The sequence below is a fragment of the Brienomyrus brachyistius genome, unplaced genomic scaffold (assembly GCF_023856365.1).
Source record: "Brienomyrus brachyistius isolate T26 unplaced genomic scaffold, BBRACH_0.4 scaffold67, whole genome shotgun sequence".
In the NCBI taxonomy this organism is placed as follows: Eukaryota; Metazoa; Chordata; class Actinopteri; order Osteoglossiformes; family Mormyridae; genus Brienomyrus; species Brienomyrus brachyistius.
In genome coordinates this window covers 1,381,567-1,393,487 of record NW_026042342.1, presented here as the reverse complement: position 1 = coordinate 1,393,487, position 11,921 = coordinate 1,381,567, and the positions used below count along the sequence as shown (strand labels likewise).

The window sequence follows — 11,921 nt, the reverse complement described above, 5'->3', positions numbered from 1 at the left end:
AATTGCTGTTTTTTTTTTTACAAGAGTTACTACACAGAACGGCATTGTATATTTTTAGAAGGTGTCTTATGTCTTATGCTTCAGATTGTTTGCTGTTACAATATAACGTGAAAATTATTAGTTGGTACGCAACTTATCTTCCAGGTTTTGTTAATAAGCCCCAAGTTAGCAAAAAACAATCTGAATGTCAGTTTAATTGTTCCGTTAGCCTACCAGGTACAACACTTTACTGTGCAAATAAAATAAAATCTATTAAATAACACTCAACTGACTACCTTTTCACGGAACTATAATGTAATACATGAGAGTCGTTATAGCCCCTATGCCTATTATCTTCCTTCAAAAACAAAAGTCACGCCCCAGGTAAACTTAACTTAGCTGCTGATATTTTCAACATCTACAAACTCCCCTGATGTAGTCCTTTATAATATAGCATCTTATTTATAATCAACAGTTCGAAGCATTGGGACGTTCGGCAGACTGATCCACCGAAGCAGTGACGGCGAAAGACGGGAAAAAACCGTTTTGCACGAAGATGTTCTTTATATAATCCTGAAACAGACCGCGCACGAGGCAACATTACACAAGGGCACAGAATGGTGCAGAAACACGGGAACGTTTCACTAAGAACAACAAGGCTCACAAGCGATCCGGTCGGTTTGGCATACATCCGATCCATCCATCCAGGCCGAATCGGACTCATAATCTATGAATTTTAGTCCTTGTGATTTTTACTTTAAAAAATGTTTTCCAGACCAGCTAACTTAGACGCAGAAGCGGACATAAAAGCATTTTATGTGTGGGCGTCACCCACGTGAAAGTTACAGCCAATCACCGGCTGAGTCATGATGTACAATTTATTTCCAGTTTGATGAGGAAAAGCCCCGTTCCGCTGTCTTATGGGTAGGTTGCGTGGGAGCGTTCTGGTTTCCCGACAATTTATGACAGCGACGTGCTGTATATAAAACGGGGGCTGTCTGTAAATTTTGCTTTGAATTTGAATTTGAGTGCTTATATACGGCGAAATCACGCTGGTGTGACAGTTAATCCCGTAGTCAAGAGAAGAGCCGATGCACAAAAACTGCCGATTTTGGATTTGTGGGGTGAGCAGATAATCTATGTCATCGCGGAATACCTCTAATTTTTCTCCCTCCAAATCTCACTGTCCTGCTCTCGCTCTCCCTTTTAGAGCGAAAAGTCTGAAACCCTGTTCCATTCTCTCGCTTTTATATTATTTTTTATTCTCGCGATTATTCTTTTTCTCATGACATCTATTGTTCTCACACTGTGTATCCATCCATCCATCCATCCATCCATTTTCCAAACCGCTTATCCTACTGGGTCGCGGGGTCACACTGTGTATTCTTTATGTTATTCTTTGTGTTATTGTGTTTTTTTTCCAGAAACTACACATGCTGTACAACATTTTGAAGGTTCCAGGCTGGGATGCTTTGTCTGGCTGAGAGGTTGATTCAGGTCTTGTGATTCAGTGTCTTTGAATTATGTTCATAGTCACATTATGATAGAAGGAAAGGAGGAGCACGCATGCTGATTTTGTCGCAACGGAAGTTATCATGGAACTCATCTCTCTCTCTCTCTCTCTCTCTCTCTCTCTCTCTCTCTTAGAGAACTGGTTCTAGTGGGCCAGAAATCAGTCACTAACTCATACTCCTGCTGTCATCCAGTACTTGGACTTCAGCATTTAACCATTTCCAGCATTAAGCCTTCTTAGAGCCTGAACATTCAGTTCATATTTAGACAGCAAGTTGTTTACAACTTTATTTCAAATTAATTTTTTAAAGTACAATAAGAAGCTGTGGATGTTTTCCTCTCACAATCCCAGGCCGGGCTGCCGCTGCGGCGCACTGCAAAGTGCAGATCTTCATTTTCTTTGAGTACGACGCCAGAGTTTTACCCAGATAACTGGGGCCCATGGATGGTACTGTAAAGGAATTGTCGTGTCAGAAAGTAAAACGACGCCCACATCGTTCACGAGTCTCTCGATTTTTTTAAAGTACGGGTTAGTGGTTGTGTGTCAAGAACGGCAAGGAGCTCTTACAGCATATTTGGAAGTTGCAGCAAATTGGTGTGGCTCCTGTGCAGGACTGGACTGGTATTAAAAATCGGCTCTGGTGTTTGAGTCAGACAGGCACACCATACAAGCATAACCACAATCAATCTTGCCGATTGACAGGCGTCTCTTCCAGAGAACACAGAAGTGATTCAAAAGGAGTCTCTGAACAGTGCTGTGAAAAGATGTCATTCTTAAACAATTTGCATGGTTAAAAAAAAACGTATTAAATGCGCATATATTGTAGAATATTAAAACATCCTGAAATTTTTTCATTACATAGGCCCATGCGTAGGTGCCATTGCTAGTGTACAAGTAGTACAGTCAGTCCCGCCATAATGAGTGATATCATAGTGCAAATCTGTTATAATGCGATTGATATAATACATTCATCCATCACTGTAACTGCTTAATCCCAACTGGGATTGCAGGGGGGGACGAGAGCCTATCCTGGGAATTTCAGGCAGGAAGCAACACACCACAGGGCACACGTGCTCACGGGGCGAGCTTAGAGCCACCAGTTAACCTACTATGTATACTTTTGGACTGGGGAAGGAAACAGAGTCCCTGGCAGAAACCCACATGAACACGGGGAGAGCAAACAAACTCCACACAGAAAGGTCCTACGCCCAACCCAGCGACCAAGCCCAGGACCTTCTTGCTATAGGGCAGCAGCGCTAACCACTGCACCACTGCACTGCCCAGTTTCAGTACAGTAAACTAAAGTTCTGCATGGTACAATCAGGGACGGATTATGGGTTGTGTGGGCCCCTGGGCAAAATGTTCGCGAGGGCCCCCCACCACCACCAGCACCACCACCACAACCACCACAATTCAAGGGCCCTTGGCAGCCAAACGCCCTCTCTATAGGGTCAGGGGCCCTTGTAGGCAGAGGATAAAAGAATGTAGGCCCTCTAAAATAGACAAACGAAAATACATTGTTGATAAGTGTTGCAAATTGTTTTGGGCTAGGGACCCCACGGGCCCCCTGCACCGCAAGGGCCCCTGGGCAGCGGCCCCGCTGGCCCGGTCCGTAATCCGTCCCTGGGTACAATAACTGACACTAAATAGGTGAGAATAATAAAACTTGCAGTGTAAGTAAAATTGAAATCCCCATGCTTCATATTGTTTACTGTTATAAAGTGAAAATTATTTTGGTGCGTAACTTATCTTCCAGGTTTTGTTAATAAGCCCCAAGTGCTGCGTTAGCAAAAAACAATCTGAATGTCAGTTTAATTGTTCCGTTAGCCTACCATTTACATTTACATTTACAGGATTTGGCAGACGCCCTTAGCCAGAGCGACTCTGCAATGAATTTCCGATGCTAGCTCAATAAGGACCCAAGCTATGAATACTATCTCTGAGAACTCCATTGAGTAGTGCAGAATTTTATTATTATTATTTTTTTTTATACACACACCAGAAAAAGAGTCGAGTAAGAATATAGAAGTTGTACATCAGGTATTTCTGAAAAAGAAAAGTTTTGAGTCGTCGCTTGAAGACAGTCAAGGATTCAGCTGTTCGGACATCTAGGGGGAGTTCATTCCACCAATTAGGTGCCAGGACAGAGAAGAGCCGAGATGCGTGTCTTCCTTGTGCCTTGAGGGGAGGTGGGACCAGTCGAGCAGTGCTGGAGGATCGGAGAGATCGTGGTGCAGAGCGGGGTGTGATGAGGTCATTTAGGTAGGATGGTGCCAGAGAATTTTTTGGCTTTGTATGTGAGCATCAGTGTTTTGAATCTGATGCGTGCAGCTACAGGAAGCCAGTGGAGGGAGCGCAGCAAAGGAGTGGTGTGGGAGAACTTGGGAAGGTTGAAAACAAGACGAGCAGCTGCATTCTGAATCACTTGGAGGGGACAGATGGCGCTCAGTGGTAAACCCGCTAGAAGCGAGTTACAGTAGTCAAGGCGTGAGATGACGAGGGACTGGACGAGTATCTGGGTAGCCTGAGTGGAAAGAAATGGACGTATCCTCCTGATGTTAAAGAGGAGAAACCGACAAGAGCGAGAAAGACTGGCGATATGTGAGGAAAATGACAACTGATCATCTAAGGTAACTCCAAGGTTTTTAGCAGAAACCGAAGGACGGATCAGGGAGTTTTCGAAAGAGATCGCAAGGTCCTGGAGGGGGGATGAGTCAGCTGGGATGTAAAGCAGCTCAGTTTTACTAGTGTTGAGTTTTAGCTGGTGAGTGGTCATCCAAGATGAGATGTCTGCCAAACATGTAGAGATCTTAGTGGAGACATGAGTGTCTGAGGGAGGGAAGGAGAGGATGAGTTGAGTGTCATCAGCATAGCAGTGGTAGGAGAAGCCATGTGAGGATATGACTTTGCCAAGAGATTTAGTGTAGAGGGAGAATAGGAGAGGGCCAAGAACCGAGCCCTGAGGGACACCGGTGGAAAGACAACGTGGAGTAGATGTGGATCCATTCCATGTCACTTGGTATGTTCGGCCTTCTAGGTAGGAAGTCAGCCAGCGCCAGGCCAGGCCACCAATGCCAAGACTCCTAAGGATGGATAGGAGAGTTTTGTGGTTGACTGTGTCAAATGCTGCTGATAGGTCAAGAAGGATGAGGACAGATGACAGTTTGGCTGACCTGGCAGCATGTAGCTTCTCAGTGACTGCTAAGAGGGCAGTCTCTGTAGAGTGAGCTGCTTTAAAGCCAGACTGATTAGGATCCTGGAGGTTGTTCTGAGAGAGATAGAGAGAAAGCTGGTTGTAGACTGTACGTTCGATGATTTTTGAAAGGAAGGAAAGAAGCGATACTGGTCGGTAGCTGCAAGTGTCTGAGGGATTTAGAGTGGGTTTTTTTAGGATGGGAATGACCCTGGCTATTTTGAATGCTGTTGGTACATGACCGGAGGTTATAGAGCCATTAATGATAGTCGTGATAAAGGGGAGAAGGTCTAGAGAGATTGTCTGAAACAATGCAGAAGGGATTGGATCAAGTGGGCAGGTGGTAGGGTTGGAAGATGAGATGACTTTCATGATCTCATCTGCCGTAAGACCAGAAAACTGGGCCAGTGAGGGGGGAGGGAAATCCTTAGTGTGTAGTGTAGTGGATGAGGGAGAGAATGTCTGACAGATTCTGTCAATCTTCTCGGCAAAGAAGTTGGCAAAATCTTCAGCAGTCAGGAAGGAAGGAGCAGGAGGAGGGGGAGGGTTGAGAAGAGACGAAAAGATGTTATGGAGTTTGCGAGGATCTTGTGAGGATAATTCTAGTTTGTCTTTGTAAAAGGCAGTTTTAGCTGCAGTCACGTCCATAGAGAATTTGGATAGCAGAGTACGGTAGGAAGACAGATCTGCATCAAGTTTAGATTTCTTCCACGTCCTCTCTGCTACCCGCAATTCTCTTTGGTTGGTACGTAATGCAGCTGAAAGCCAAGGAGTAGGCCGAGTTTTCCTTGGTTTGGAAGACAGCGGGCAGAGGTTGTCCAAGGATGTGTAAAGTAAGGAGATGAGAGTATCAGTTGCAGACTCCAGTGCCAAGGAGGAAAAGGAGTCAGGGTCAGGAAGGTAAGACAGGGTGCAGGAAGCAACAGAAGAAGCGGAGACAGAGTGGAGGTTTGGTCGAGTGGGGAGGAAACCTTGAAAACTGGGATTGGGCAAGACGGGTAGGGCAATGGTAAAGGATACAAAGTGGTGATCAGAAATGTGTAGAGGAGTAGAAGAGATGTCAGTAGCCGGAGAGGGGCGGCTGAAAACCAGGTCGAGGACGTTACCTCCTTTGTGTGTAGGAGAGGAGCTGTTGGATGTTAGAGAGAAGAAATCGAGAAAAGGGAGGAGACCAGAAGAAGGGAGCTTGTCATGGGGGAGGTTGAAGTCACCAAGGAGAATGAGAGATGAGCTGTCAGTGGGGAAGAGACTGAGGAGAGTATCAAGCTCCTCTAGAAAGCAGCCTAGGGGGCCAGGAGGGCGGTAGACAACAATGATCCGAATATCGAGTGGAGAGGTAACAGCAACTCCATGGAATTCAAAGGATGAAATGTTGAGATGGGGCAGAGAGAGGGGCGTGTAGCACCAGTTCCGAGTTACCAATAGACCTGTGCCACCACCCCTGCCAGTCTGGCGAGGAGAGTGAGAGAAAGCATAAGCAGAGGAGAGAGCTGCCGGGGTGGCCGAGTTGTCAGGGGATATCCAGGTCTCAGTCAAAGCCAGAAAGTCAAGGGAGTGGTGTGAAGCAAGGGCGGAAATGAAATCAGCCTACCAGGTACAACACTTTACTGTGCAAATAAAATAAAATCTATTAAATAACACTCAACTGACTACCTTTTCACGGAACTATAATGTAATACATGAGAGTCGTTATAGCCCCAATGCCTATTATCTTCCTTCAAAAACAAAAGTCACGCCCCAGGTAAACTTAACTTAGCTGCTGATATTTTCAACATCTACAAACTCCCCTGATGTAATCCTATAATATAGCATCTTATTTATAATCAACCATTCGAAGCATTGGGACGTTCGGCAGGCTGATCCACCGAGGCAGTGACGGCGAAAGACGGAAAAAAAACGTTTTGCACGAAGATGTTCTTTATATAATCCTGAAGCAGACCGCGCACAATGCAACAATACACAAGTGCACAGAATGGTGCAGAAACACGGGAACGTTTCACTAAGAACAGCAAGGCTCACAGCCGATCCAGTCGGTTTGGCATCCATGGTTCGGCGCACGTAGCCGAATCGGACTCATAATCTATATGAATTTTAGTCCTTGTAATTTTTACTTTAAAAAGGTTTTCCAGACCAGCTAACTTAGACGTAGAAGCGGGCATAAAAGCATTTTCTGTGTGGGTGTCACCCACGTGAAAGTTACAGCCAAGCAACGGCTGAGTCATGATTTACAATTTATTTCCAGTTTGATGAGGAAAAACCCCGTTCCGCTATCTTATGGGTAGGTTGCGTGGAAGCGTTCTGGTTTCCCGACAATTTATGACAGCGACGTGCTGCATATAAAACGGCGGCTGTCTGTAAATTTTGCTTTGAATTTGAATATGAGTGCTTATGTACGGCAAAATCACCCTGGTGTGACAGTTAATCCCGTAGTCAAGAGAAGAGCCGATGCACAAAAACTGCCGATTTTGGATTTGTGGGGTGAGCAGATAATCTATGTCATCACGGAATACCTCTAATTTTTATCCCTCCCAATCTGACTGTCCTCTCGCTCTCCCCTTTAGAGCGAAAAGTCTGAAACCCTGTTCCATTCTCTCGCTTTTATATTATTTTTTATTCTCGCAATTATTCTTTTTCTCATGACATCTATTGTTCTCACACTGTGTATTCTTTATGTTATTCTTTGTGTTATTGTGTTTTTTTTTCCAGAAACTACACATGCTGTACAACATTTTGAAGGTTCCAGGCTGGGATGCTTTGTCTGGCTGAGAGGTTGATTCAGGTCTTGTGATTTAGTGTCTTTGAATTATGTTCATAGTCACATTATGATATAAGGAAAGGAGGAGCAGGCCTGCTGATTTTGTATGCGAGTTACATGTACGTAAGTCGCAACGGAAGTTATCATGGAACTCATCTCTCTCTCTCTCTCTCTCTCTCTCTCTCTCTCTTAGAGAACTGGTTCTAGTGGGCCAGAAATCAGTCACTAACTCATACTCCTGCTGTCATCCAGTACTTGGACTTCAGCATTTAACCATTTCCAGCATTTAGCCTTCTTAGAGCCTGAACATTCAGTTCATATTTAGACAGCAAGTTGTTTACAACTTTATTTCAAATTAATTTTTTAAAGTGCAATAAGAAGCTGTGGATGTTTTCCTCTCACAATCCCAGGCTGGGCTGCCGCTGCGGCGCACTGCAAAGTGCAGATCTTCATTTTCTTTGAGTACGACGCCAGAGTTTTACCCAGATAACTGGGGCCCATGGATGGTACTGTAAAGGAATTGTCGTGTCAGAAAGTAAAACGACGCCCACATCGTTCACGAGTCTCTCGATTTTTTTAAAGTACGGGTTAGTGGTTGTGTGTCAAGAACGGCAAGGAGCTCTTACAGCATATTTGGAAGTTGCAGCGAATTGGTGTGGCTCCTGTGCAGGGCTGGACTGGTATTAAAAATCGGCTCTGGTGTTTGAGTCAGACAGGCACACCATACAAGCATAGCCACAATCAATCTTGCCGATTGACAGGCGTCTCTTCCAGAGTCAACACAGAAGTGATTCAAAAGGAGTCTCTGAACAGTGCTGTGAAAAGATGTCATTCTTAAACAATTTGCATGGTAAAAAACCGCATGAAATGCGCATATATTGTAGAATATTACAACATCCTGAAAAATTTTCATTACATAGGCCCATGCGTAGGCTCCATTGCTAGTGTACAAGTAGTACAGTCAGTCCCACCATAATGAGTGATATCATAGTGCAAATCTGTTATAATGCGATTGATATAATACATTCATCCATCACTGTAACTGCTTAATCCCAACTGGGGTTGCAGGGGGGGACGAGAGCCTATCCTGGGAATACCAGGCAGGAAGCAACACACCACAGGGCACACGTGCTCACGGGGCGAGCTTAGAGTCACCAGTTAACCTGCTATGTATACTTTTGGACTGGGGAAGGAAACAGAGTCCCTGGCAGAAACCCACATGAACACGGGGACAGCAAACAAACTCCACACAGAAAGGTCCTACGCCCAACCCAGGGACCAAACCCAGGACCTTCTTGCTATAGGGCAGCAGCGCTAACCACTGCACCACCGCACTGCCAAGTTTCAGTACAGTAAACTAAAGTTCTGTATGGTACAATAACTGACACTAAATAGGTGAGAATAATAAAACTTGCCGTGTAAGTAAAATTTAAATTAAATCATGTTAGAATAACTGAAATTCATGCCAGAGTAACTGAAACCTGTCGTGTTAGGAAAACTTGATCTCATTTCAGTATAACGTAAACTTGTGTGTCATACCATGCGAGGAAGGCACGACTCAAATGTAGCTTTGTTAACGGAAAACCCCTGTAGGGGAACTTACGTAGAGATGAAGATGGGTTTTGGGTGCGATGACACGTAACAATGTCAGGACCGGGGAATTACTCACACTCATAACGTTAGAGTAACTGAAACCTGTCGTGTGTAGGAATTATTAGCTCAGGTAAATTTTAATATCTCCACTAATATGTTTTGAAATTAATTAACTTTTAATTAATTATCATTTAATGCTGATTATTAACCAATTGTTATGCCGAATGGTCGGCTCCTCCAAACTCAATTGCGAATCCCCGATATCTGTTAATGTGAGACTTAAATGGGATTCATTAATAACCAGTATCGCTTAATAACCTGGGTTAGTAGGCTTGTCCAGCGAGCTGCGTCACCAGATAATGTAAACGATCGGTAGCGAAGCTCCCCTCACGGCCGATGAGAGAGAGTCTCGCGATATTTCAGGCGAGTTTAGAGGTTTCAGAGCGTAGTAGCCAGATCGCACAGAGGCAGGGACTATTGTGAGCACTCAATGACGGAGACTGAAGTTGTGTAAAAAGACATGCATTTATTCCTACAACTAACATAAGACAGACATTACACCTAACAAACAATAAACATGAAATAACGGAAAAGACACAAACGATGTAATCATGAAAATGCAGTGACCAGATTTAAAATGATTAACCTGAAAAGGGAAAAACTGTTTTGCAAAGCAAGCAGTTTGTAGGAATATAAACCTAAAGGAATATAGCAGGTGAATAGGACAGTTTAGGTTGTTAGAAAGGAAAGGAAGTTGGTTTACTTGGATGCAGGAAAGAGGGAGGTCTTTGCAGTTGGTTGCAGTGGCTGATGAGCTGATGGGTGATGGCACTCAGTGGAGGTTTGGTCGAGTGGGGAGGAAACCTTGAAAACTGGGATTGGGCAAGACGGGTAGGGCAATGGTAAAGGATACAAAGTGGTGATCAGAAATGTGTAGAGGAGTAGAAGAGATGTCAGTAGCCGGAGAGGGGCGGCTGAAAACCAGGTCGAGGACGTTACCTCCTTTGTGTGTAGGAGAGGAGCTGTTGGATGTTAGAGAGAAGGAATCAAGAAAAGGGAGGAGACCAGAAGAAGGGAGCTTGTCATGGGGGAGGTTGAAGTCACCAAGGAGAATGAGAGATGAGCTGTCAGTGGGGAAGAGACTGAGGAGAGTATCAAGCTCCTCTAGAAAGCAGCCTAGGGGGCCAGGAGGGCGGTAGACAACAATGATCCGAATATCGAGTGGAGAGGTAACAGCAACTCCATGGAATTCAAAGGATGAAATGTTGAGATGGGGCAGAGAGAGGGGCGTGTAGCACCAGTTCCGAGTTACCAATAGACCTGTGCCACCACCCCTGCCAGTCTGGCGAGGAGAGTGAGAGAAAGCATAAGCAGAGGAGAGAGCTGCCGGGGTGGCCGAGTTGTCAGGGGATATCCAGGTCTCAGTCAAAGCCAGAAAGTCAAGGGAGTGGTGTGAAGCAAGGGCGGAAATGAAATCAGCCTACCAGGTACAACACTTTACTGTGCAAATAAAATAAAATCTATTAAATAACACTCAACTGACTACCTTTTCACGGAACTATAATGTAATACATGAGAGTCGTTATAGCCCCAATGCCTATTATCTTCCTTCAAAAACAAAAGTCACGCCCCAGGTAAACTTAACTTAGCTGCTGATATTTTCAACATCTACAAACTCCCCTGATGTAATCCTATAATATAGCATCTTATTTATAATCAACCATTCGAAGCATTGGGACGTTCGGCAGGCTGATCCACCGAGGCAGTGACGGCGAAAGACGGAAAAAAAACGTTTTGCACGAAGATGTTCTTTATATAATCCTGAAGCAGACCGCGCACAATGCAACAATACACAAGTGCACAGAATGGTGCAGAAACACGGGAACGTTTCACTAAGAACAGCAAGGCTCACAGCCGATCCAGTCGGTTTGGCATCCATGGTTCGGCGCACGTAGCCGAATCGGACTCATAATCTATATGAATTTTAGTCCTTGTAATTTTTACTTTAAAAAGGTTTTCCAGACCAGCTAACTTAGACGTAGAAGCGGGCATAAAAGCATTTTCTGTGTGGGTGTCACCCACGTGAAAGTTACAGCCAAGCAACGGCTGAGTCATGATTTACAATTTATTTCCAGTTTGATGAGGAAAAACCCCGTTCCGCTATCTTATGGGTAGGTTGCGTGGAAGCGTTCTGGTTTCCCGACAATTTATGACAGCGACGTGCTGCATATAAAACGGCGGCTGTCTGTAAATTTTGCTTTGAATTTGAATATGAGTGCTTATGTACGGCAAAATCACCCTGGTGTGACAGTTAATCTTGTAGTCAAGAGAAGAGCCGATGCAGAAAAACAGCCAATTTTGGACTTGTGGGGTGAGCAGATAATCTATGTCATCGCGGAATACCTCTAATTTTTCTCCCTCCCAATCTCACTGTCCTCTCGCTCTCCCCCTTAGAGCGAAAAGTCTGAAACCCTTTTCCATTCTCTCGCTTTTATATTATTTTTTATTCTCGCAATCATTCTTTTTCTCATGACATCTATTGTTCTCACACTGTGTATTCTTTATGTTATTCTTTGTGTTATTGTGTTTTTTTTTCCAGAAACTACACATGCTGTACAACATTTTGAAGGTTCCAGGCTGGGATGCTTTGTCTGGCCGAGAGGTTGATTCAGGTCTTGTGATTTAGTGTCTTTGAATTATGTTCATAGTCACATTATGATATAAGGAAAGGAGGAGCAGGCCTGCTGATTTTGTATGCTAGTTACATGTACGTAAGTCGCAACGGAAGTTATCATGGAACTCATCTCTCTCTCTCTCTCTCTCTCTCTCTCTCTTAGAGAACTGGTTCTAGTGGGCCAGAAATCAGTCACTAACTCATACTCCTGCTG

At 44.4% G+C, this 11,921-nt stretch overlaps 1 long non-coding RNA gene across 6 annotated transcripts in view; it reads left to right on the top strand.

The window, feature by feature from the left end:
- The first annotated feature begins 209 nt into the window (after nucleotides 1-209).
- The window catches only part of LOC125725435 (uncharacterized), a 28,417-nt gene continuing 16,705 nt past the window's right edge, over nucleotides 210-11,921 (top strand). Inside the window, exons 1-5 of one of the 6 annotated variants that reach the window (XR_007387484.1) lie at nucleotides 210-653; nucleotides 755-1,103; nucleotides 1,404-1,476; nucleotides 1,844-2,691; nucleotides 8,698-9,139. This is a non-coding gene — a long non-coding RNA (uncharacterized LOC125725435). Of the gene's footprint in view, nucleotides 654-754; nucleotides 1,104-1,403; nucleotides 1,477-1,843; nucleotides 2,692-6,265; nucleotides 7,164-7,391; nucleotides 7,465-8,697; nucleotides 9,140-11,921 lie in introns of those variants that run through there. The other 5 variants (XR_007387486.1, XR_007387487.1, XR_007387485.1 and 2 more) reach the window with 5 other exon arrangements.